Source organism: Bacillus rossius, chromosome 13, assembly GCF_032445375.1.
Source record: "Bacillus rossius redtenbacheri isolate Brsri chromosome 13, Brsri_v3, whole genome shotgun sequence".
Classification (NCBI taxonomy): Eukaryota; Metazoa; Arthropoda; class Insecta; order Phasmatodea; family Bacillidae; genus Bacillus; species Bacillus rossius.
In genome coordinates, this window is record NC_086340.1 from 25,241,631 (window position 1) to 25,258,685 (window position 17,055).

The 17,055-nt window shown below is 39.1% G+C and overlaps 1 long non-coding RNA gene across 1 annotated transcript; it reads left to right on the forward strand.

The window, feature by feature from the left end:
• The first annotated feature begins 15,454 nt into the window (after positions 1 to 15,454).
• Positions 15,455 to 16,322, forward strand: LOC134538037 (uncharacterized). The gene is made up of 2 exons (XR_010076079.1): positions 15,455 to 15,749; positions 15,867 to 16,322. It is a non-coding gene; the product is annotated as an uncharacterized LOC134538037 (long non-coding RNA).
• The last annotated feature ends 733 nt before the right edge of the window (positions 16,323 to 17,055 follow it).

Genomic DNA, 17,055 nt, shown 5'->3' on the forward strand with positions numbered 1-17,055 from the left:
GCTGCACATATTGTACATTTGTAAAAATCATTTTGGTTAGTTTGTTGTTGTAAATAGTCTAAATTAAACTGTAGTCCATGCAGTACAATTAAGAGACTTAGACTACAGAGTAAACAAAAATCTTAATTTTAATTCATTTTTCTGTAATAAAATATATTTACATATACACGTGTGTGGTCTTTTATGGAAAGCCTGTATTTATTTGCATTTTATCCGGTATGATTCGCGCGCCACCTATTGTACGAGAGTGGTTGATCGGTAACGTTCGAGACGACAGAGCTTTTTCCGCTGTACTCCACGTTCAGCTGACATAGCGCCATTGGACCTTTACAAAAGATCGTGTCTACGTTCCGCCTCTACCTAATGATTTGCCAGTGTTCAGACACAGAATTGAAGAGTCTGTTGCTTCCATTACTCCGGACGTGTTAACTAAAGTGTAGGAAGAATCGGATTTTAGGTAAGATGTGTGCCGTCTAACTGAAGGTGCCCATAATGAACATTTGTAAGGGAAAAAAACCTATGTTAGTTTACCTTCAATTTGATGTATGATTTGTTGTAAATAATATACCATTGAAACTGAGAAATTCTTGTATGGATATCCTTGTATGGATAAGTCTATTGTACATCCGCAAAACGAATTGCGTTTACCAGTTTACACAACTGGTATGTCCTGCGACATGACAGCCTTATCCGTTCAGCTCACCGTTACCACTTAGTATATTAGCTCGTGAGGCCACCTTAAGTTAGATATGAGCGCTAAAGTGGAACGCAATGCACCGCGTAAGACACTTAAACAAAGGATTCTTGATAAGTACATCTTTACGAATGTCAGCCAGTTTTATTGAACATCCTAAATAGTTTGCAACGATCCATACGGAATCGCCGATGCATTCTTTAGCGAAATAACGAGTCGTCCTTTCATGCACCCTATGGTCTTTTAGTGGTTCGTGGCTCTATTTTTGGTAAAAATGAAACCATACGTCTATTGCTTAGCTAGACAACTGCTACACACAGGAGGTGGCCATATCTACATGATTACATGGTAACTGGTGAAGCCGTTTTTTTACCTTTAACCTATTGTTACACCATATTGGTTAGACGCCTGAAACATTGGCTGAAGTGTAGTTTTGGCATTGTGGAAACAGATTAAAAATACTTTATTTTATGAAATTAGCCGTTTTTAAATTTGTAGATTTTAATTAACACTTACTTAATTATTATCATGCCTTATCAAACACAATTTCCGCAATGTTTTTGGTCGGTACAATATTATTAGGGTGAGGTTAAAAAGTGACTTCAACTATAACACGACATCCCATCTCCTGACAATTCCTATCTCCATGGCTGTACATGCCCTTTTATACTTATCTATTATTGTCATATTATTGACTTAAACGCGTAAAAATTATAAAATTGACTGAAACTGGATCATTGAAAAAAATATGTTTAATGCAAACAAATTACTACAAATATATATTTATTTTTTGATACACTATATGTTACAATAGCATCGAAAGAATTCCGTCATCATTTCACGACTAGTTTATCGCTGAATATAACCTTTCTGCAAAATGATTATTTAATTAAGGCTGCTAATTTCTATTTGTAAACAGCAAATATGAAAAAAAAATATTTGTTAGGGGTTAGCAGGTTTCTAGCCATAAGTTCTGTGATCAAGCTTTTCTATCACGCAACGACAGAGTAATCATATTTTTCTGCACCTCGTTAAATTACGTAGATTTTTATGAGAAGAGTGTTTTTTTTTTATCTTAGTGGCTAAGTTAAAGAAAACAACGTTCGGAGACAAATTGAGCAACCATATGACTCGTCCGTAAATTATCTCCCACGTGTGCACAACATGCATTTATCTTCTGTATCGACCTCACATGTGTTTAACATGCCTTGTTATAATGTAAGCGAAAAAAGTAAAGGGTAATCACACCGATTGTGACAGTAAATACTAAGAACACTTTTTTAAATTTTTTAAGATTTTTAACTAGAAAACCGCTTATTGGTAAATATGTCTTAACTTAATATACGCTTTGGCCTTTGTTATCTGAAGTGGGAGATAATTTATGGACGAGTCATATAGTTGCTTAATTTGTCAACTGCGAATGCTGATATCTGATTTATTTCGCTTACTTACTATCATGAAAGCTCTTCTGATTAAAATTAACGTAATTGAGTGATGCGCAGAAAAAAAAAATTTTTCTGTCATTGCGTGATAGAAATACTCGTGTTCTGAAATTTTGGCTAGAAAACTGCTAATCCCTTACACATAAAAAGTTTTCATATTGCTGTTTCCGAATAGAAATGAGCAGCCTTAACTAAAGAATCATTTATTAAAAATGATATATTTATCGAGAAACTAGTCGTGATAGGATGACTGAATTACATGCCAGACAAATAAACTATAAACTCATAAGTTGAAATGGATACATAAAAATATTAGGATTGATTTAGGCCTACTTTTTAATCTACAACAACAAAAGTTAGTATAGAACTATAGCAAATGGATTTATGAACTTCTTACTGAAATTATCACTCCTAATTCTTGTTTTGAAAAAAAACCTGCAATTTAGGTCTCATGTTCAGACATTGAAAACATATATTCAAATCAAATTATAAATATGGTTTTATCCTAGCTTCTCACACTTATAGATAAACACAGAGTTAAACAAGTCTATCGCCGTTTATAATTTTTGTTTGTTTTAATGCACAATAATTGTGGCCAGAATTATCCATAAGCTAACATGCTGGAATATGCTACATAAAAAAATCATGATTTCTGAAGAAAAGCACTTACGGTCATATAGAATCATCACTTATTGCTAAGCAAAAGTTGAGCTCTGCAAGTGACATTTGTAAGCAAATTTATCGTATTTAAATTCTGTTTAGTTTATTACAGTATCAATGAGGAGTGATAACCCTAATGCATTAATATTTGTATTATCTGATATTAATTTATTCATACATCAACCCATTACATAGTCCTGGAAATCGTGTAATGTTTAAGTATTCTTAAATTTATTCTTTGGGTGTTAGAATTTGTGGACAATGAAAAAATGTTAGATCGTTTGTGAACAAAGACAAACAATGTGAATCATTAAACACAATTAGGAGGGCAGTAAAAAAGTATTTTATTTTCAATCTACGATAAACGCCTGGTACAAAACGTTCAGGTATCTTCGTTTATTGACTTCTATATACGTACTTTTATAGATGTTAAGCTTACTAAATTTGAACAAGAACTTAAAAGAATCAATTAGGAGTAAAACGAAATCTTTAAAAGATAGGTTAAATCGACAAGTAAACTCTCTTCTTACTTTCACAAAAAACTCTCTTCTTCCTTCCACTTGCTTGTACAATGGAACATAGAACTATCAAGTCGGAATCAAGCTTAGTTTTAACGAAGATCTGGTTATATGGAACTACAAATAACCTTAGTTTATTTCAGACAATCTTTTCGTTGAAAAGTCCGTACATAAACTGTAATTTCTAACAGGATTTCTAACAGGATTTAAATTATTTACACCTTGATTCATTACAAATTTTATTCTTACATCCTGTACTATCACACAGAAATAAATGTTCTGTACTTTCACAAAAGAATACTTTGGAAACCATTTGCCAAGAAATAGTTTGTAATACTACAAGAAACACATTTTAACGTTGTATATCAAATAGCTATGGTTATTTTTTGCATATATGATATACGTTTTTGGAGAAAATACTATGTATTTCTTACGGTAATTTCTGCATAATTTTTAATTTTAATTGATGTTTTATTCAAGCATAATTTTTTAAACCATGTAAAAGATAATTGGACTTTATTTTGTTCTATTATCCATATTAATGTGGGCAGTCGATACTGGAAAGATTTTCGGGGAACGGTTTACAGATAACTGGGGCAACACAAAGTATAAATTCCCGGGTAATAATCCGATCACAGTATTACTGCGAATATTAGTTTGTAGTGATACAGTTTTCTTTCGTTTAATTGTACAAATTAACAAATATCTGTAATTTTACTTGAATAATTGTTCCAATTTAAAATAAAATTACAGCTCATGTTCTACCAGTAGTAAAATAATTACATTAAAAACACCAGTTTGGTAAAGTTAGTGTTGTTTTGTTAAATTGAACACAAAATGACGAGACTATCAGAAGAAATCCAGCAACAGATAGCACAAATCAAACCGTTGACCAGCTAATCACTAGCGTTTCCGGGTTATTGTGCCTCTCCGGGCAATCAGTCAGCAATCGTGTTAACTGTCAGTCCATTAATGCAACAATAGACGTGGATACGCCCGAGTAATATCTGCTTCCTAGAGCAGTGACTACTAATATGGCTTACGTTTGCAACTGCCAAACACCATTTTCCTATCATACATCCTGTTGCTTTCGAAGTGTAATTATTGTGTTTAGTTCAAGTAGTAAACTTTTCTCAATCTCTTGGAAAAATTTTTTTTGTTTTACTAGAATACCCTAGAGAAGAAAACTCTCAGCGTACAGAATTCTGACTAAATTCTACCTTGTAAATTATGATTTAGCGGTTTATTTAAATCTGCTAATTTGAGCAGAAACAATAAAATTTGAATATCTAATTAATCCTGACTTTTGCATATTATTTTAAAAAAGCAAGATATTCTTCAACTGCTTCACAATATTTCATTGCAATTTACTATAACTGACCTGCATTGTAATAAAATCGTTAGTCCAACTAACTGCATAATAAGTTGATTTGAAATATATTGCATTGTTAATGTTCTCATTACCGAATAAAAGTTTATGTCAACACATTATGGGTAAGGTAGTTAAAATTCCAAAGAGTTGATAGACCGTTGTATTAATATACAATAAATTAGGTTCGTTATAATTTAGAAAATGATTAGTCTTCAATGACTGTTTTACAGGCATGCGTGCAATTTTCAGGTAGATGGAAAATCACTACGTGAAAAAAAATATCCCTTTGGGCCCAGCCTACAGGCGTAGATAGCTTTCGAAGTACATATTTCTTCTGCAAATATTTTGTAGACTTCTATAAACTCCTGGAATATTTGAGAACTTAATGTAGCCTAGATAACATTCTAGATGGCCGCCAATATAAAAAAAAATGAACTATTTAAAATTTTCTCATATTCCATGTTATTAAAATATTTTGAATGTTTTTAACTTAATGACCTCGTTTTTTCAAGCAAGTAAAAAAAGCTAATGAGGTTTTTTTATGTGATTGACAAGTGAATGTTGATTATAATTACAAATACTTTTTTTGTTTGCTGTCAATAGGTTTTTATAACCTTAAAGTTATTTCCTCATTTATATTCAATATTAATTTTTTTGGAGTAATTGCTTTTATTGTAAACTTTGAATAAGTACTCTGCAATGTCATTTAAACCCCTGGTTACGTACTGGTTTTGTAATTTAAATATTATGTTTAGTTACTTTACCATTGTTTACAGTTTTGGTTAATTCATATTTTTTGGCCCATTTATTTAAGTAGTAATTTATTTTTTTAGACGGCCAATTTTATGGAAACATGCCTAAAGAAAATGACTGTTAAGTTGATAAGACAAAATGGTCTAGAAGTTAGTAGAACTTACAGGTAAATTGTAATTTATATTGTATTTGGTATGTTGTAAGTATTTTTAGAGTATTTTATTATATTTAATTTTAGCTAGATATGTTATAGCTTATTATTTTAGTATGGCTACCTTAATAATAGGCAGGTAACTATAAACGTGTGCTGTAATTATTTTCTCGCGTGTGTGTTTACCGGGAGACGGTCCCGTGTGTTTACGCGTGAAGGCGGCGGAGGTGCGGAGGTGTGAACAAGTGACAGTTAGCGGGAGACCAGGGATGCCAACTCGGGAATTTTTTCCCCCAAATTAAGGGTAACAAATATGTAAATGATTTTTTTAGAGGGTGCATTTATTTAGCGGGATTCTTTAGGGGGAAGTTTTAGCGGGTACATTATTTAAGAAATGTTTTGAGGCCGTGAAATTAAAGTGTATATCTTGAGAAAAGGTGAACAAATAACAGCAACACAAGTGGCGCTGGTGGTTGAATTTCGTACTACGACCAACAACTTGCTGATCAAGAGAATCCCGTTTTTACTTTTACCGTTGAACGTGTTCACGTTGTCAGTTGTCGGTGGCGGGAGTGAACCTGACCCTGCGGGGAAGGTGATTGGCCCTTGAGGTGTCGGAGCTGTTGCCGGCTCTAGTATCCGAGACATGATCCAACAGGTTCACGGAATGGGTGCAAGGATGCGAATATATAGCCTCTCCGCACCAAGTGGCAATCCTCTGCCTCCACGTGGGCACCGCTGTTGGGGGCGAATCGTGGTGACCATGTTGGGATGGGTAGCCTCAATCTCTGGTCATAGCATCGCCTTAACTGAAGAGAACAATGCCGGGCGCAACCCTGGCGCAGTGCATCCTCAGTTGTATGTACGGGACCAGAAATGGTGGATTGGCTGAATCGGCGGGCAACAGCAGATGCGATTGAAACCTTTCTGGGGGGTTCGACTGCCGAGCCCCGGCGTCTCGGCCCCAAAGGGCCCCATAGTGAATGGATGAGGCCTATGGTAATGGAAGGACCTTGAAAGGCGCCCCTGTGTTCGGGTGCACCCGGGCTTAAAAAAGAGCTGTAAACCGCTTGACTAGGTGTGATACGTTCCCCTAGTTCAGTGGTCGGGGGAGGTACCGAGGCAACCCCGAGGCCCTCCAGCGCACGCACCGTGGTTGTCATTTCTAGCCAGAGCTTCCTGCGATCGCCGCCGGATATTTCAGGCGCTTCCGGGCCTTAATATGCTGTAAATCTGGCGGGCCGAGGTGGCAGGTCGGAGGGTAATCCGAGGAGACGAGGACATCCTTTGGAGTAACTCTGAAGAGTGGCAGTCGATTAGCAGCTGGCGAACAGTCTGCCGAATCAACGCCAAGTTGGTAGCAGTACGGGAAGTATCCATGAAATATTGAACGGTGTCCCGCTGAGGTTTCCTACAAGGCCCTGGATTCTGATTGAGTAGGACTCGTACTTGGTAGTGGTGCTCCGATTGCTTGGAGCAGGCTCCAAAGGTTCCCTAGCCTGATGCGGAGTCGACGTGGTGAGCGACGACACAGCTCCGGTGTTAGCCTGGATAGATAGCAGAGGTTGGATAGACCTCCACCGGACCACGGGTTCACTGGGTGACTTAGTGGACCCAGTGTGAAGTGGGAGATCGGGGAAGGCGCCAGTAGTGCTGATAAAGTCTTTGGGTACAGGACACAGCCAACTGTCTGGTTAGCTGAGTGAGGTAGAGGGGCTGAGGTGGCGACTATGCTGGGTTGGTGGCCCCAGCCTCTGGTCAGTGCCGAAGCTCTAATACCCTCCCAATCAAAAATAGGGAGTGATCCCTAACAGTTCTATAATTTAAAAGCTCTGAAATGTTTTAAAGAGAACTGGAAGATACTCCCACACTACCCTTCAAGGGCGCATATTGGGAGGGGAACGTTGAGAAATTGCGGCCGCAAGGTCGGAATATATCTGTCAGTTGTCGGTGCTGGTCAAGATGTCTGGGCCCCCATGGGGAATGATTGCTGACCTACGATGTGTCGGAGCTGTATCCGGCTCTAGTATCTGTGTGATGCTCTCGCCAGGTTACCGAAACTGGCGTGCGATGCGAATACATAGCCTCTCCTGCTTACAGAAACCCATAGCCTTCTCATGGTGCCAGTGTTGTTATACAAATAGGGCAATGCCGGGGGTGCCCACTCCTCTGACTTCCTCGGTGTGTCGGAACGGGTATTCTGGTAGGCTAGTAGGCTGTGGACGGGCGGCTACGCCATGGACCGACCGAAGATCTATCGAGGGGTTTTGGACCCCCAAACCCTAGGTGGTGTCTCAAGACACCTGGTTCACTGTGCAGAACCAATGGTGTGTATGGAATAGTGAAGGGCTGCTGAGAGGCCTGAGGTTCGCTGTGGTCAGGGGCAGCCCGAGCCTTCACTGGCTGTATCCCATAGGCGGGGGAGATTCCGAAGTGAGTAACTGAGGATATCCATGCTGCTGAGGGCGGCGGTCGCCGGGACTGTAGGCAGTGCCGGGAAAGCACTATACCTGAAGATGAAGGGTACCATGGGACTGATCCTCTGATGAGACAGATCCCCGCTGAGGTTTTCTTTTACGGCCCTGGATCAGATTATGGAGATGGACTCGTGGTCGCAGTGGTAGCTCCTATCGCTTGGAGAACACTCAGAGGAGACCCCGCTCTGATGACGAGTGGCAGTAGTGAGCTACTTAACGCTCGGGTACTAGCATTCAAAGCCAGCAGAGGCGGGTAACCTCGGCTGGATCACGAGCATCTGGGTGACCGAGGGGTCGCAGTGATGTGAGAGGTATGGGCCGTGTCGGTATTTACCAGGCCCACTGGGGGAAGGGGGGGGGGGGGGGCTGGCACTGGTGGTGTCCTGGGGTATTCGGTGGCTGGAGGTTTCCAGTGGTGTAGCATGTTAAGATTGGTTTCCTCAACCTCTGTGCGTAGCTGTAGATCTTCAGAACCATACCGCGTCTGAATAGCGTAAATATTCTAGGTCCTCGGGGCCCATTGTAAGGATGGGTTGTTAAACCCACACCTGCCATGTAAAAGATCCACCAATTGGAGTAACTCAGATTCTGTCCGTTCTGGGAGTAGGTATTGAGCCCCTGGTGCGTACAGTATATAGATCTGCGAAAACGTGTCAGTTGTCGGTCCGAGGTACGGCAGGTCGTAGGGTAGTCCGAGGAGACGAGGACATACGGTGGAGTAACTCTGAAGAGTGGTGGTCGGTTAGGCTGCTGGCGAACGGTCTGCCGAATTAGTGCCAAGTTGGTAGTAGTACGGTAAGAATCAATGAAAGATTGAATGGTGTTCCACTGAGGTTTTCTCCAAGGCCCTGGATTCTGATTGGGTAGGACTCGTACTTGGTAGTGGTGTTCCGATCGCTTGTAGAAGGTTACAATGGTTCCCTAGCCCGATGCGGAGTCGACGTGGTGAGCGACGACACAGCTACGGTACTAGCCTGGATAGCCAACAGAGGTTGGATAGGCCTCCACCGGACCACGGGTTCACTGGGTGTTTTGAGGTTTCCCAGTGTGATGTGGGAAATCGGGGAAGGCGCCAGCAGTGCTGAAAACGTCTTAGGGCTCAGGACACAGCCAACTGTCTGGTTAGCTGGGTGAGGTACGGGGCTGACGCAGGGACTATGCTGGGTTGGTGTCCCTTGCCGCTGGTCATTGCCGAAGATCTAATACCTTCATGTTTATAAAAAAGATAACTGAAATGCTAATCCCACCCTACCCTATTAGGGCGCATATGTGGGAGGGGAACGTGAGAATGCCGGCCTTAAGGTCGGAATAATCTGTCAGTTGTCACGTTGAGTTTGTGTCCGTTAGTTTGTTGTCTACTGGCGAGTTTTATTGAATTGCAAAGTAAGTCGTTTTATGTTTTCCTGTGGTGCCAAGGAATAAAAATAAAAAAACGAAATTTATTAATTATTTGTGTTCTAATCTTTTCCATAATGACAAAAGATAAAAATTCAGCAAAAATATACGTAATATTGGGAGACCGATCCGGAACATCAAGGTTAGTAAACGTGTATTCTTTAAACCGAAATTAAATTCGTACATATATAAAATCGTAGATACTGAATGTTATTTTTCAAAATTATTATGCTCTGTTTGGGCAAAAAAAAAGGAATTATAAACTCGCATGATCTATATTGAAAGTGAAAAACGAGGTTCAAGAGAAACTAATTTCAGTTCTCAAACAGGGTGTGTACAATAAAAGTTTTAGAGATTTTTAATTGACATATAGGGGAATTTGAAGTTGGTCCTAGGGGGAACACTCTGTAGGAGTTGGCATCGCTGCGGGGGACGCGAGAGCCGTTGCCCGGTGTTGTGCGAATGTGACTTTATTTTTTTGATTATGTCTCACGTAACGCAAAATAACTGTGTAACCATGTTCGCGAACGACTACCGCATAAAGTGGTTGCTGGTGTTACAAGACCTACGAGTGCCTGGATTTGTGCCCATATGTGACCGGGTGCTGTTGGTCTTCGGGCACGCCCTGTGCTGCTGTAGTGTTCTATGGGTTTTTTTTTTTTAGCACATCTTAAGGGGAAAAAATCCACCACAGCTAAGTGTAAGCCCACTCCATTTACGTGAGCTCCTGGGAAAACAGTATTTTTTCACGTAAATAATATAACCGCGACAGCACCGAACCACGTAGCGTGGTTCAAGCAAACAAGTGAGAGCCGAACATTAGTGTTGGTCTTGAATTCGCGAGACTGTTAATAAGAATGTTTAAAATCTCCCAGAAATAACTCTTAAGTGGACGTATCAAGAAATCACCACCGTCTCTTTCCGGACTTTTACACTTTTTTTTTGTTGGTATAAAAAACTTTTAAGTTCACGCAATGAGTTGTACTGACTTTGATGAGACAATTATTAAGGTTTAACCCGTGCTTTAATAATAATTAAAACGTTATAAAAGAAAGCCGTAATTTTTAGGTGGTTTACAAATGTGTTATTCCTTTTTTTACGTAATTTTAGGGTATTTTGTATGCTGTGTTTTTATTAAATTTTATCGGGTTAAGCCCTGGTATAGAGTGTGTTTAGTAAAACAACTCAAGACCATGCGTAGTTTTCCCTGTAAAATATTAATGATTTTTATAGTAAATTGTCAAAAGATAATTTGGTATTATTTTTTATGCTACCGCCTATCCGTATCCTCTATTTAGCTGCTCTAATGTTTTCAAATTTTATTACTGTTTGATATAATTTTACTGGCACCATTTTAGATGCGAGAGCTAGTTCTTTGAATGCTGATGCGATACTCACATTGTTTGTCCATTTGTGCGCCACTTTTGTTTAACGTAGCTCCCCGTAGGGTGATGGAGTTGTTATCACTGACCCAGAGTGAGGGAAGTGGTAACAACTGTTTAATTTTAAGCTAACATGCAAAAACAAGAAATGCAGGGAATAAAATGTTTAACACGTCATCACACTGTCTATCTTCTGTTTTGCTGTTAGTTGGTTTTAAGGCCGGGTTTATAAACTACGCCATGTTGCAGAATCACAACACGCAATCATCGCTAGAAAAAACGCGAAGTTTTACAAAGCACGGAAGTTTCAAGACGTCACAAACCCGACAACTTGAATTTGTAAAAAAAATAAAGTAGAAAACAAATTTCTACCCCGGGCTTCTTTTTATAATTCATATTTATCATGAAAACAAAATAAATTATTAGTAATTTAAATTTAAAAAAGGTTATTTTCTTTCAGTGTGTGAAAGTTTAGCAAGTTTTTACATGATGTACATTCATCTTGACGTATGGCCATTGGAATCGCACGTCAGAACGCAACATAGTTGGAAGTTGAAGAATAATAAATTGCGCAGCGTTGTTGCGCCTTGCGTATTTTATGAACTGACGCTCCACAATGTGGTTGCCGAACACATTCTGCATCTTGCGTTCTTGCGTGTTGTCTCCTTGACAGCGTGTGAACCCATAGGCGGGTCCAGTACCGCCTCGGTTAATCCCACCGCCTCTCTACCGGAGAATCACATCGATGGCGTCGTGTTGCGTTCGCTAGAGCCGTGCCGACTTCCCTAAATGGTGGTGGGTAGGGAGGAGGGGGTGAGGGTTTAGGGTAATGTAAGGGGAGATGGGGAGGTCAGCGCGTGCCGTGTAATTAGCCAAACAACCCCCCACACCCTCTTCCCACCCACCGATCCCCAGCAGCATCGTGTAGCACGGCCTCTCCCGTGTCGCACCCGGTGCCCTGATTATAGGGCTGCTCACCAAGCCTTGCCAGCGGACACCAACCTGAGCGGGGTCTGTCTAGGACCAGTCCCTTCCTCCCCCACTGACCCCCTCTCCAACCCTACACAAGCCTCGCTACTTCGTCGCTATCTTTGAATATATATATATACTGTATAGAAGTCGCCAGCCCAGGTTAAAACTTCTAATACGGTTTTGAGGTAGTTGGTTAATTCACCGCCGCAATCGCCACCATCTCTAGGGCATCGACTTGTGGTGGTCCCTAGCGGACAAGTGTCGAACTCTTCAAACACCCCTTCCCCCTCCTGTTGAACGACCTTGAGCTGCAGTGAATGATTGGTGGGGGGTACAAGGGGAATGACAGCGGACGACAGTTCTGCGCTCTAACGTGTAATTAACAACTAAGACGATACAGGGCGTTACGGCAGCGCACTGCAGCGGTGAAGTTCCCAAGCTGCTCCTCATACGCTTCTGAAAAACGTAGAGTAAATCCTATCCACTCGCGACTTCTATACAGTACATATATTCAAAGGTCGCTATCCACCGATACAGATCCCCCCCCCCCCCCCCCACAAGATGGAGACGGAACAACGAAACGGAAACGGAAACGCGGCGTCTCTCCACGTCGCCCTTGGGCCGAAGGGATATCTCCTTCAGAGAACTCCCATTTCTGACGTGACACTTCTTTAAGACCACGCCGAAACAACGCGGGTGCCAGGACAGAAAAATCGTACCTACTTTAACGAAAAAATGTCTGTGTGTATCAATGCTGCCTTAATGCTCCCTGAGTGTAGTTTGGTGTCATTATTTAAAGTATGCGGGACCTTGTTACCGGGAGGGTTGGCGGGGAAACATTGGTCAGAACCGGCGCTCTCGCTCCTTTCTACTCAGTGCAGCTCGCGACTGACGTGATGGCGCGGTGATAAGGGCGTTTCTGTATAGATCCATCGATTCGAGCGAGAAATAAAGTATTTTGAAATAAATATTTATATGTAAAAAATTGTTTGTCTGTAAAGTCGGTTTACGGACGATATTTTAACGTGACCACGTCATAACAATCATTGATGAAATGATTGCATACGTTTATTAATAAAATTGAATCATTTTCATTTTAATAATAAAAAAATAAATACTTGAAATTATACTAGTAATCAGATTTTTAAAATTCAAGACTAATTAACCTTTATTGCCGAAATTGTTGTAATAAGCAATGAAAACCACATTAACTTTTCACTTCACTTTATAAACAGTCTACGAAACAGTTCACGTGTAGATGACTTGTAATTAATTTTAAAAACTGGCGTTTAGCTATAAAGTTTAAATATAATTATGAACAAGTTTTCATATAAATAAACTGTAATCAAATATCTATCATCAATTATATGAATCACCATAATTTTTTAAGTCAATTGTAACATAACCTATTATTACTGCACTCGCTGACAGCGTAACAGAACACAGCGTAACGGAACAATGAGCGTAACGGGACACAGCGCAACGGAACAATGTGCGTAACGGGACACTTTTTCGTGCGTGCAGCCGGCTTTCATCGATTTATTAGACATTGTCACGTCAAAATGTAAAGTAAATAAGCCTATAAATACGCAGTTAATGTCTCTTTTTCATTTCACTTCATTGCACTAAGAGCGACTCGCCGACATAGACGTTTCACGTTAAACCAACGGCATTGAGGCTTTCTTCGTCGCTTCACCCGTTCCGTCTCACCCCGTTTCAGAACCGTGTTGCGTCTCTTATGACGACCACGCGTTAAAACCTAGTTCCTTTACCGTTTTGTGGTATATACCTTTCTGTTGTCAATTTTTTAAAATGTACGGTATGTCTCTATTATTTGTGGAAAAAAACTGTAAAACATTTTCGTATAATTTCTTCGTTCAGGAGATATATCTCTTTATTCTAGCTTTCCACTAACTCGCCGTGCAAAAAAACTTGAATAATTACATATAATTATACTGAGACTACAATAAATCCAATTGCAGGACTATATTGATTTCAAAATATCTTATACTGTTTAAAAATTGGCAATATCCAGTTTCAAACATTAGAAAATTTTTAAAATTCTTATTGTGAAAATTTTTGTACACCTAATGATTAAAAAAATATATGAAACTCGTAAAATTCTACAAAATATCATTAATTTAATGGTTTTACCATAGTATCCTATATATAGTTACGCTCATCACTGACTTAATGTTCGCGTAACGTTGAAGGCTATATAATTTTCATTGCACTTTGCTAGCCTGTGCCTCCTAGCATTGCGACCGAGTCCGTGGCGCAAAGATAATATTTTGACTACATCTTGGTGTTGGGTAAGCCATTTTCCTGCACATAATCGGTGAGTTAGGTACCTTAAACGTATGATTCTGTGTGTTATTTGATTTTTATAATTCTGTGTGTGAATGATTATGTGTCTGACCATTATCTTCCCAAATACATGACCATTATCTTTCTATATGTACGCCCCTTACTTCTCTTATTTGTTTCTGTATTGGAATGATTAATGTCAAATGGTCTTTCCTTTTTTGTTGGTATCACCTTTATATGCATTGAAATATTAAATAAATATTTTCTTGTTCAATATATACTCACACAACCAACTGTGTGTGTCTTTGTCACGATAAAGAATTGCAAGTCAAGTAAAAGTGTTTATTGAATCAGTCAACAGCAAGGAAGGTTATTGAATCACCAGAAACAATAAATGCGTTGTCATATATTAAAATTAATTTAATTTTTAATAAATACTTCGTGTATCTTAAATTAAAGTGTTTGGTATATTCATCATTTCTTAACGGGTGCCTTAAGCACGTCACAACCAACTAAAATTACGTAAAAATTATATTAAATTCAAATTTAATTACATTTCATTTGAAATTACACTTCTTTAAGTGCGTTATGAAAAAATAATGATAGTGATTTTATACAATGCAAGCGCAGCATGCAACGAATAATTGACAACATGAAAAAAGGCTACATAAAAATAAAAAATTAATATATGTGTGTTTTAAATAAAATACCTATTAAGTAAATGCTATTGAATACTGGTTCATATGATTAAAAGCATTTATTTATTGTTAATGTTAGTCATAGAAATTGTTTTCATAAATTTTTTCAAGTGTATTTATATTGTGCCGTTTATTGGTATGCTTGGCACAGTTTTTAATTTTTAGGCTCAAATTTACATTTTTAAATTTTTTGCATTTTTATTCTTATTTAATTTTTGTCAGACTTCTGTACACTCATATCAAACCTTTTTTTTTATCCTAGTTCTCTTTCCCTGGTTTTCGGCGCACACTAGTGGCCGTGTCCTTAAGTCTCTCCCTCTCTCTTTTCTTTGGCCGCCAGAGAGCCCACTTGTCCCCCACCCCTTTAAACCCATGCTGGTTGCAAGTCACCTAGCGCGAGATTTGCGAGTCGAAGTTAAACTTAGTTCAACTGCGCCTCCATAGAGCGCGCGGCGCTCGACGGCTATAGAGGTTTTTACCAAGCAACAGACCTTCGTTTTACCTTGCCTCGGACGTCTTCGGCTCCTTTCGGCGCTGAGCCATATCTCTCCCCCCCCCCCCCCCCCCCCTTTTTCGGCCTACCGGGTCCCAGCATCCTTTTTTTTTAGACGATCTAGCCGCCATGATGGATTAATGCGCGGGCTGTTGGGCTGACTACATCGGCGTCTCTGTCGATCTGCTTCTTGAATAATAAATCGCGTGCAGATCTGCCTTCTTCTGCGCTATAGGATGTAATCGTCTTGGCCGAGGGAATTTTTCCCTAAAACTTTTCTTTGTCTTCTGTTAGTTAGTCAGCCAACCCAAATAGCTACGTTTTAGTATAATTATTTTAATTCTTTTCTTTGTGCTTCCGCGACATCTCCGCGTCGCGCGTCCTAACTGGCGATCGCGCAACATGAATGGAATCATCTGTCATCACCCTGCTTCGGTGAGTCTTTTGCATTCAATATTTCCCCCAATTCGCTCCCTTTTAGCGGGCTTTTGCCTGATTGATGGTCTGTCTGCTACTTGGTCTAATCTCTGTCGATATTGGACCTTGTTGCAGGCAGGGTGCAAGAGATACCTACCGATTGAAGAAACACCCCCGTCATCTGAGAGTCACCCCTCCACAAATGGTCATGTTTGAAAGTCAATTGAGTGAACCCCAACAAAATTTATTCTGCTCTTCCCGCCGAATTTTACCTGGTCGTGAGTTCTGAACGACAAAATTTCATTAATCTTGGTGTGCCAGTGTACAGGGGAGAAGTTTTTGTGAACTATGTAAAGTTATATCTTCAGTAATTATGACTCAAGAAGAATTAACCCTTATTGGACATGGTGATATTGTAATTTTTTTGCATAAGATTCAAAACCAAGGCAATATATTCTAACTATTTTTGTAAACATTTCACTATGGCTATAACCTTGTTAAATTTTCGCTAGATTCGCGGTCCGGACTCGCTAGCACTATAAATTGTGTTCATGTTTTCTTCATTAATGATTGCTAAGATGTTAAAATGCTAATTTGTTTATCGATGGTTAATCTGCCTTGATCTTTTCTGGTAAAATCTATTTAAAGAAAGATTATGCACTAAATAAAAGAATATTAATATAAATAAACCAGGAAGCCTATAGATCACATGACTTATTTTGTTGTTTTTATTTAATTCAGTACCTATATATATCTACCGTTCCACTAACTCCCAAATGGATTGTTTGTAGGGAGTTTCTAAATTGTTTTGTTCCCCGCCTCGTGCCACCTCTGGTGATGTTCGAATTTTATGTGAATTTTGTAGCTTGTTGCTCAGCTGTTTCCTAGGACTTTTAAGAGGTGTTATAACACTAAAAATCAAGGGCACGAGGGGCGTTACAATATAAGTAAGGTTATGTTCGCGTAAGTATTATTTATTTGCATTAAAAATATTTCCTTATTGTTATTTAAATTCTGTGTGTTTATGAACTTTTATTAATAATTAAAATTTATTTCGATTATTTAACTTAATTTAATAATTAATTATTTTCATGAATGTATATTACTATTTAATACTGTACATTTAATTAAAAGTTTTAATTGGATGAAATTTAAACGTTACCAATCATATTTATAATATCACTCCAGTCCTTTATATTATTTTGTTTCTATTAAATATTTGCATGCAGAATTAAAGTAAGTTTTTCGTTATTTTTTATTCGGAGCGGTAAAGTCATGAAGCATGGAATGGCCTACTCACAAGAAAGGACAGTGGCGTACCCAC